Source organism: Nicotiana tabacum, chromosome 7, assembly GCF_000715075.1.
Source record: "Nicotiana tabacum cultivar K326 chromosome 7, ASM71507v2, whole genome shotgun sequence".
NCBI classification, from domain to species: domain Eukaryota; kingdom Viridiplantae; phylum Streptophyta; class Magnoliopsida; order Solanales; family Solanaceae; genus Nicotiana; species Nicotiana tabacum.
In genome coordinates, this window is record NC_134086.1 from 32074431 (window position 1) to 32084550 (window position 10120).

Consider the following 10120-nt stretch of genomic DNA (forward strand, 5'->3'; position numbering starts at 1 on the left):
TGATTTTTGAACTTGCAAATTAAAAGTTTACAATAATTATAAAAAATAAGAAATAGTACATCACATGCTTTGCATCATTTTTGTAATTTCTTCCATGTCAACATGAGGTTCTTGGTTTCCAGCATTGGTTGAATCGGAACCATAAACCATTATATCTCCAATTTCTTGGTCTTCCTCTTCGTCTACCTCATCATGCCCTTGATTTCGCCATTCTGTTCTTATCCAATCTCTAAAGTATACTAGAATTTGCAAAGTGTTGTTGCCCAATGAATGACAGGTATCTCCTAGCTGCTGCCTTGCTTGGCTAAATGCGCTCTCTGATGCGACTGTTGAAATCGACACATTTAGCACGTCTCGAGACATGGCCGAAAGAATAGGAAATTGATTTGAGTTGCTCCTCCACCAACCCAGCGGTAGAAAATCCTTTGTGAGGGGCTCTGATGACTTTTGCAAGTAGAATTGTAGTTCATCAATATTCCTGCTACTGGGTTGTTGATGCTCTCCTAGTGTAGACCAAATCTGATAATCTTGAACATAATCATCATCATCCATAGTTGTTCTAGATGTTGAAGGATTAGTTGAAGGAATATTTGCATCTACAACTAAAGAAGCATCAACAATGTTAGCATAATAATTATATAAAGTTTGTAAATGTGTGTGTAGCTCAGAAATACAAGTGTCAATATCAGGAGTTTCAGTTGGGCCAATATCCATATAAGTATATAAAGCTCTCATTAATTGGCGACACTTTATCATTTTAACAGTAGGATTTCAAATAGCACCTATTAGGTAAATATAGGGAATTGGGTAGAAATACCTTTTAAACTTATCTATCATAGATTCAACAACAGTAGCATATCCTTCTTTCTGCTTCAAATTATGTAGTAAAAGAGAAATTTCAGCAATATGAACTAAACCATTTGAAATGGTAGGATAGTAAACTCCAGAAAACTCAAGTGTAGCCACATAAAATTTTTGTAAAAATTGTACAACATCATGAATGACTTCCCAATTTCTAGATGTTAACAAACGGTTAGGATCGGTACAATGAGAATTAGCAACTTCAGTTATAGGCATTCTACATTTATAACAATATCTTAAGAACAAATAAGTATAATTCCACCTAGTAACTATTTCTTCAGGCATGAGTTTCGGTTTTAGTCCATAGTGTACACATTTTTCCTTAAATGCATTTAATCTAGCACTTCTATTATTTCCTTGAATTACACCAACAACTCTCCTAACTAAAGTAACTTCATTTTTAAATAATTCAAGGCCACTCTTCACAATCAAGTTATAAATATGACATGCACATCTAACATGAAATATTTCAGGAAGTGATGGTTGTAGATGCAATTTTAATATTGTAATAGCAGCATTGTTGTTAGAAGCATTATCAAATAACATACACAAAACTTTTTCTGCAAGATTATAAAATATAGCAACTCCATGTATGGTATTACTTATAAATGCACCAGTATGATTTTGATCTTCATCATATTTAAAAGCAATAATACGTTTTTGCATACAAAAATTATCATCTATCCAATGGCATGTAACAGTCAAATAATCATTTCCATTCACAGCACGACCAATATCAGAAGTAAGAGAAACTTTACAAGGAAGACTTGCGAACAAATAACGTATATATGTCTAATATTGTCCAAAAAGCCTAAAGATATCAGCTCTACAAGTACTTCTAGGAATACCTTTAAACATAGGGTTATAAAACCTTTGAATATAAGTAACAAGATACAATGAAGAAGCAAAACTAAAAGGTAAACAACCTAAAACAATCATTTTAGCTAATTCTTCCCGATCTTTCTTATTATCGTATTTCCCAAATAACCCCCAGTACTCAGGTTAAGTCTTTGTTGCCCAGATGACTCATCCACTCCCCAATCAAGAGGGTGTTTCTCTTCCATATGCCTACGAAGTTGACCCGTTCTCCCTCCTTTACCGGGCTCATGTTTAAAATGTTCACTACAAATTTTACATTTTACATAATTTTTTTGATCTTCTAGTCTTTCAAAAAACATCCAACACTTACTTCTTAATCGTCGATTCTTCTTAATAGGGAAAGGAGGCCTACTTGTTGCACTCCTAACATTTTGAGTTTGACTAGCATTACCAGGTGTAGGTGGTGGTGTTTCAAGATTATCAGGTGATTGAATATCATCTAACAAAGCATCTAAATCATCATCTACACCATAATTTTCTTGCATTCGCTCATAATCTACATTTAAATTTTCAGGTGAACTTTCAGAAATATGTGTAAAGCTACTAGAAGAACCAACACCACCTCTTGTTCTTTCTGAAGTTTTCTTACTACCAACTTGTCACGACCCTAACCCCGAACTCGGTCTTGATGGCGCCTCTCTTGAAGACAAGGCCAGCCAATTGAACCAAACTCTGATTTTAAACAGTTAAATAGCATAAATATAGTCTAAACATGGTTTAATAGCACTAAATAGCGGAAATATAGATACAATGCGGAAATCCCACCCGACACAGCCCTAACCGGGGTGTCACAAGTCACAGGCATCTACTAGGGTATTAATACAACTGAAGGTATGAAGTGTACAAATATAGTCTAATGAAATAAAGAGAGAGAAAAGCAATGCTGCGAACGCCGGCTGCTACCTTGCTAAACTCTGATGACTCTGCCTCCGATCAGCCAAAATATACCTGAATCTGCACACAAGGTGCATGGAGTAATGTGAGTACTCCATCTCAGCGAGTAATAATAATAAATAAAGACTGAAGGCAAGAAATTATGTAAAACATACCAAGATGTTATATAGAAGCAGTCCAAAATCAGTAAGAAAGCAGTGAAGTTGTAAAAATCTCTTAAAATATCTTAGCTCAGTTTAAACTTCTTTGAAAATGGGTTTTTCAACGGTTACGCAATGAATGCAAAATAGTTATTGCAGAGAAGCACAGAAATTCGCCCCTCGGGCACAAATACCATAGCTTAACAGGTAAAATGGCAAGTAAATATGAAAGATAAACAAATAAAGGTTCGCCCCTCGGGCACAATGTTAACAAATCTGCCCCTCGGGCAATATCTCAGAACAATACCAGCCCCTTGGGCAAATCACATAGAACAATACCAGCCCCGAGGGCTATCACATAGAACAATATCAGCCCCTCGGGCAATCACATAGAATAATATCAGCCCATCGGGCTATCACATAGAACAATATCAGCCACTCGGGCTATCACATATAACAATATCAGCCCCTCAGGCTATCACATAGAACAATATCAGCCCTTCGGGCTATATCTCACATCACAATGAGTACTCGTGCTCACTGGGGGTATACAGACTCTGGGAGGGGCCCCTTACGGCCCAAGTGCAATATCAAGCCATCTCGTAGCATAAAATCTAGGCCCTCGGCCTTATATCAGTCAAGCCACCTCGTGGCGTATATATGTATCTCAGGCCCTCGTCCTTATAAACAATATCAACAAGCCACCTCGTGGCGTACATATCTCAGGCCCTCGGCCTCAATCAGTATCAGTGTTTCCTCACAACTAGGCCATCGACCTTACTTAGTCAAAAATACTCACAAGCCCCTCGGGCATTAGTAAAACAGTATTTCTCTGTCCAAAACATCATTCAAAATATCATTTAAGTCTCAAAACGAAGTAAAAATGGCTGACTGGTAAAATAGTGGAAAATAGCATGACTGAGTTCAATTAATAAGTCAAAGCAGTGAGGAAATAGTACTAAAAATCCCCGAAGGGTTCAAATAGTTGGCATGAAGCCCAAATATGGTAATCGGCCCAAATCATGATGATAACAAATAAGTTTCAGTCAAATACGCAGTAAAATCATCAATCGGGACGGACCAAGTCACAATCCCCAATAGTACACGACCCCACGCTCGTCATCAAGCGTGTGTCTCACCTCAATATAGCACTACGATGTGCAATCTGGGGTTTCAAACCCTTAGAGCATCATTTACAATCATTACTCACCTCTATCCTTATACTCTCACGAGTCTAACCATACAAAAATTATCCAATTACGATACCATTTGGTCCTTCAAATCATCATTTTACATTTTTGAAAGATTCCACAATTTTCTTCCCAAATTCCATCCCAAATCACGAATTAAATGATGAATTCAATGATGGATACATGTACTCTAGCCAAATCTGAGTTAGAATCACTTACCCCGATGAATTTCTTGAAAAACCTTTGAAAAATTGCCAAAATCCGAGCTCTCTAGGTCAAAATATAAAATAAAACCCAAAACCTCATTTTTATAGAGTACCCCCAGATTTCCACCCCCGCGGACTGCACAAAAACGACCGTGGTCCGCACAAAAATGACCGCGGCCGCACAAGTTTCCCTCTACAGTGAAAGGCTTCAGTATTTTGGTCATAACTTTCTACAGATGTCCAAATGCCTATTATAATATTTTTCTAAAAATTAGATTCAAAGAGCTACACCTTTTATTTTTGAATCATCTCAATATTCCTTGTGGATCAAAAGATATGAGCTTCCGAAGTGGGACCAGTGGAATGTTCTTCACCGCGGCCGCACACTATTTTGTGCGGTCCGCACAACACTCACCGTGGACACACTTGTTTTTGTGCGGACCGCGCGGGTGAGTTTCGAGGATTGCAACCCTTCTAGACCTGCTACAGCTATGATTTTCGACCTAAAACATCCCGGAACCTACCCAAAACTCCCGGAACTTCAAACCAATTGTACCAACACATCCCATGACATCGTTCAAACTTGTTCAAAACTTCGGAACGCTCACAACAACATCAAATTACCAATTTAACATGGGATTCAAGCCTATGAACTCCAAGAACTCTTAAATTATACTTTCGATCAGAAAGTCTATCAAACCTCGTCCGAATGACCAGAAATTTTGTACACGCATCCCAAATGATACAACGAAGCTACTGCAACTCTCGGAATTCCATTCCGGCCTCTATATCAAAATCTCACCTATCAACTGGGAAAATGCCGAAATCTCAATTTCGCCAATTCAAGCCTAAATCTTCTCTACAACTTCAAAACCCATTCCGATCGCGCTCCTAAGTCACAAATCACCTAACGGAGCTAACCAAATCATAAAAATTCCGATCCGAGATCATATACAAACAAGTCAAATCTTGGTCAAACCTTTCAAATTTCAAGCTTTCAACTGAGACTGTTCTTCCAAATTCATTCTGATTAACTTGAAACCCAACACCAACGATTTACATAAGTCATAATACACCACACGAGGCAAGTCATGCCCAAGAGCTGACGATCAAAGTGCAAAAGTTCAAAACGACCGGTCGGGTCGTTACATCCTCCCCCACTTAAACATACGTTCGTCCGCGAATGTGCCCAGAGTTGTTCTAAAAGCCAACCAATCGCTGAATAACCTTACCATGCATATACCCAGGGGTGATCCCACGTCACCATATCTCATATAGGTCCGATAACACATTGTAACTGAAATTTTCTTAGTCCAACCTATCCCATAAACCATAGAACCACATTTCCACTTCTAAAATCATCGATACGATCAGAATCTCACATTTATACTGTGAATAAGTCCGAACAAGCTGTAACAAACCATATCTGCTATCTCAGGTGTGATCACATGATATACCACATAACTCAAACACTTGTAGTGATAACTTCTAAACACAGCAGTTGCACACAACACCTGAATACCGATAGAAAAATTCTAATCAACTAAAGTCTCATTACAATACTTTCATATACTGCCAACACTTTTTTTTTCTCAAATCAACCATTCATGAAGCCACTTCTCCTTTGGAAAAAGCCATAGCAAATTTCTAAGTTGAACCTCGATATTATCCTCCCAACATGCTAAAATCAAATCCGTTTGCAGTCATTAAAGACCCCGACGGTCTCATCTAATCCAACACAACTACTCTTGTGACATTGACACCTCAATATATACTAAAGCCACGATTTGTGCAATCCGTGCACCAATAAGCCATAATCCGAACCTACTCAATTCCTGAAAAATGACTCAAATGAAAGAGTTGTACCGCAAGCTCACTAGTACCACCACACACAATGCCGAGAACTCGTATCACATCATAAAATAGAACACACAAATCTAACCCGCAGGATCATAGCTTCGCTCCAATGCGCGACCTCATCCAAACACTGATCCACGTGAAAACACCTTAAGTCACTCTGCTCAAAATCGACAATTGTGCGCAATATGATGTCTAAAACCAAAGAAATCATCATAACCACCGCGAAGCAATTGATATAACATTACACATACCCGAAGGGACACAACCGATACGCTACCCGCCGAGAAATACCCAATACTCTACCCGCTCGAATTCCACTGAGAGGACATAATAACGCCGCACCACATGTGCCTATAACCAACAAACCTTAACGCCTCGCAACACGGAAAGATAACTCATAGATCCCCCTGATTACTAATAACTCAATAACAACTGAATCAACACATCCCTCACCATTGGCAACTCGAAGTTAACCAAGCCGTCGTGATACAGAACACACATCCATATAGGTCTACCAATGAACTACACATCACGTCTAGTCACACACAACAGATAAATAATCCTCTGAAGGTTCACAACGACTGAATCATAGCACATACTACCCTCTGACCAACCTTAGCTATTTTCTCTTAGTCCATAACCGCAATACCTATGATGTATTATTAAATCAATCATATTTCCCTCTTTCTGAAGTGCATACCGTTATCAAGACACACCATTTAGTAATATCAATTACCTAGTCATCTGAAACTGTCTGTGCTGTCTAAGAATTTATGACCTTCCTTTCAAAACTGAATTGCGACCTTACATATGCCAATCTCCGCCCTACACAACATACCATATATAACATGCCATCCTATGATAAATATAAGAACTTTAAAATCCCTTTCCGAGCCACAATCAACTACATACTCAACTAGTCAAAAAAATTCCATTAGATCCCATCTAAGAGAAAATCACTATACATCTCATGCTCCTTATGCCAACAGAAATTAAACATCTCTATCGTGGTAGAAATTATTAAAAACTCTACAAATCCCCCTTTCCATAAAACCAAACCACCAATACTGACTCATTTTAACTCAACCAAGATACACAAGCCATCCAAAACCTAAGAGCATTGCCACGAAACACATGCGGAAACTCATTACCTTGTAAACACCCAAAGAACTATTCATATCCTTACCATACCGATATGGCCTACTACCAAGCTATCCCATCTATCCGAGCTCCCTTTTGATTTACCTTCACTTGATACTCCTTCTTGCTATAACATCACATTTCCTCAACCCAAACTTACCACACGAGACCCAAGCATAACACCACATAGCCTAAGGCTCATCACCCGCTGAATACTCTTTTTAATGTTTCCCCAAAGCACCATATTCAAGATACCTACTCTGAAAGGACTTACTGTGAATCCGAAGCCATTACCTTCACCTTCCCGATACTGATATATGGAATCCCATAATTAACATAGAAAATACCACAAGTCTTGCCATCTTCCACTGAAAAAACTTAGTTTCTAGCCATAAGTACAACTTGAAAGCCTCCAATCATTGCATGTAAAAATTTGAACACAATAGGACCATTCTCTAGAGTCATTCACTCTACTCAAACCGCAGTTAGATTGATTAAACGAACCGAATAGCCTGTGCTTCATTAGCATTCCAACACTGCAGAATGTGACTTCATTCCAATATAACCAAGCAACTTCCTGCCTTATGCGCCGAGGATTCCTTACCAACCACAACTCAAGTCATTCCCAGATTCTCATACACCATAAAGCATAACATAACCTTTATTGAAATTTTGTTTACTCGAGCTATAATTGATTCACAAATACACCTCAAACTGGAACCATTAGAGCACATAATCGTGCAATCAACTATTCAATAACGGACTCTCCTACTTGACTCGAAGCCATAGATCAAAACATGCACCATAACTCATAACGTATATACTTTATTGCTGCCATAATACCATAGTGAGATTAGACTCAGTCCTTCATAAGCTCTTGAAACACCGACCATCTGGTACTTTAAATCTTATGCAAATCTCGCATTCACTCTCGTAACAGTTAAGCCCACTCTATTAAGCGGCCCAAATTTAAATTTCAACACATATGTTTCACTTGTGAATGAGATCTTCTAACAGACAGCATAAGGATCACACAATCTCAGAACACCGCAGGAGACAACCCACCTGCTTTACCTCAAACTAGCATTCCTGTATACCGTCCATCATTATACACATTACGCAGTCACTTAATCTTCCTGAGTCTGAACTCTTATCGCTATATGAAATTTACTTCCTTCCCAATAAGGACACATGAAAAGATTTTTTTTTCACACACCCAAAACTCGGGCTATACATCCAAATCACAATGGAAATCAAACACCAAATAGTCCTCCTGCCCCAAAGAAGACCCTTCTTGCCTCATTCGGTTCATATGAACAAATCTCGCAGTCACCACATACTCATCATGTAGCTATCCAGTCATTACTTCCACCAATAGGGACATTACCGAACACATAAGTTCAAAACACATGCTCACACAATTAGCACCTCGGTGCTCAAGCTATAGGCAAAAATCCGGCCTCAAGTCCTCCAGAATGGCCCAGCATCAACTCACCGAGATCACATCTTACCCCTCGATCAGGGAATCACAAGCCATTAATGCATATCTGATACTGAGCGCTCATGCGCGCATACGAACACGTGAAAGGAATTTCAAAAGTTATTTTTCAAGCTGAATCAAGGACGCACGATAAGAATTCAAGAATGTAAAGTTTTTCCTAAAGTTTATGCAGCCTCTCGAGGATAAATATAGACGTCTCCGTACCAATCCGCGAGACTCTACTAAACCTGCTCATGACTCATGTGACCTATGTAAACTAGGCTCTGATACTAACTTGTCACGGCCCTAACCCCAAACCCGGTCATGATGGCGCCTCTCGTGAAGACAAGGCCAGCCAATTGAACAAAATTCGCATTTTAAAACAATTAAATAGCATAAATATAGTCTAAACATGGTTTAATAGCACTAAATAGTGGAAATATAGATAACAAGGCAGAAATCCAACCCGATACAGCCCTAACCGGGGTGTCACAAGTCACGAGCATCTACTAGAGTATTAATACAACTTAAGGTCTGAAGTGCACACATACAATCTAATGAAATGAAGAGAGAGAAAAGCAATACTGCGAACGCCGACAGCTACCTTGCTAAACTCTGATGACTCTGCCTCCGATCAACCAAAACATACCTGAATCTGCACACAAGGTGCAGGGAGTAATGTGAGTACTCCGACTTAGTGAGTAATAATAATAAATAAATACTGAAGGCAAGAAATCATGTAAAACATACCAAGATGTTGTATAGAAGCAGTCCAAAACCAGTAAGAAAGCAGTGAAGCTGTAAAAATCTCTTAAAATATTTTAGCTCAGTTTAAACTTCTTTGAAAATGGCTTTTTCAACGGTTACGCAATAAATGCAAAATAGTTAGTGCAGAGAAGCACAAAAATTCTCCCCTCGGGCAAAAATACCATAGTTTAACAGGTAAAATGACAAGTAAATATGAAAGATAAACAAATAAAGGTTCGCCCCTTGGGCATAATGTCAACAAGTCCGCCCCTTGGGCAATATCTCAGAACAATACCAGCCCCTCGGGCAATCACATAGAACGGTACCAGCCCCTTGGGCAAATCACATAGAACAATACCAGCCCCGAGGGCTATCACATAGATCATCAGCCTATCACATAGAACAATATCAGCCCATCGGGCTATTACATAGAACAATATCAGCCCCTCGGGCTATCACATAGAACAATATCAGCCCCTCGGGCTATCACATAGAACAATATCAGCCCTTCGGGCTATATCTCATATCACAATGGGTACCCGCGCTCACTGGGGGGTATACAGACTCCGGGAGGGCCCCCTTACGGCCCAAGCGCAATATCAAGCCATCTCGTGGCATAAAATCTAGGCCCTCGGCCTCATATCAGTCAAGCCACCTCGTGGCGTATATATGTATCTCAGGCCCTCGTCCTCATAAACAATATCAATAAGCCACCTCGTAGCG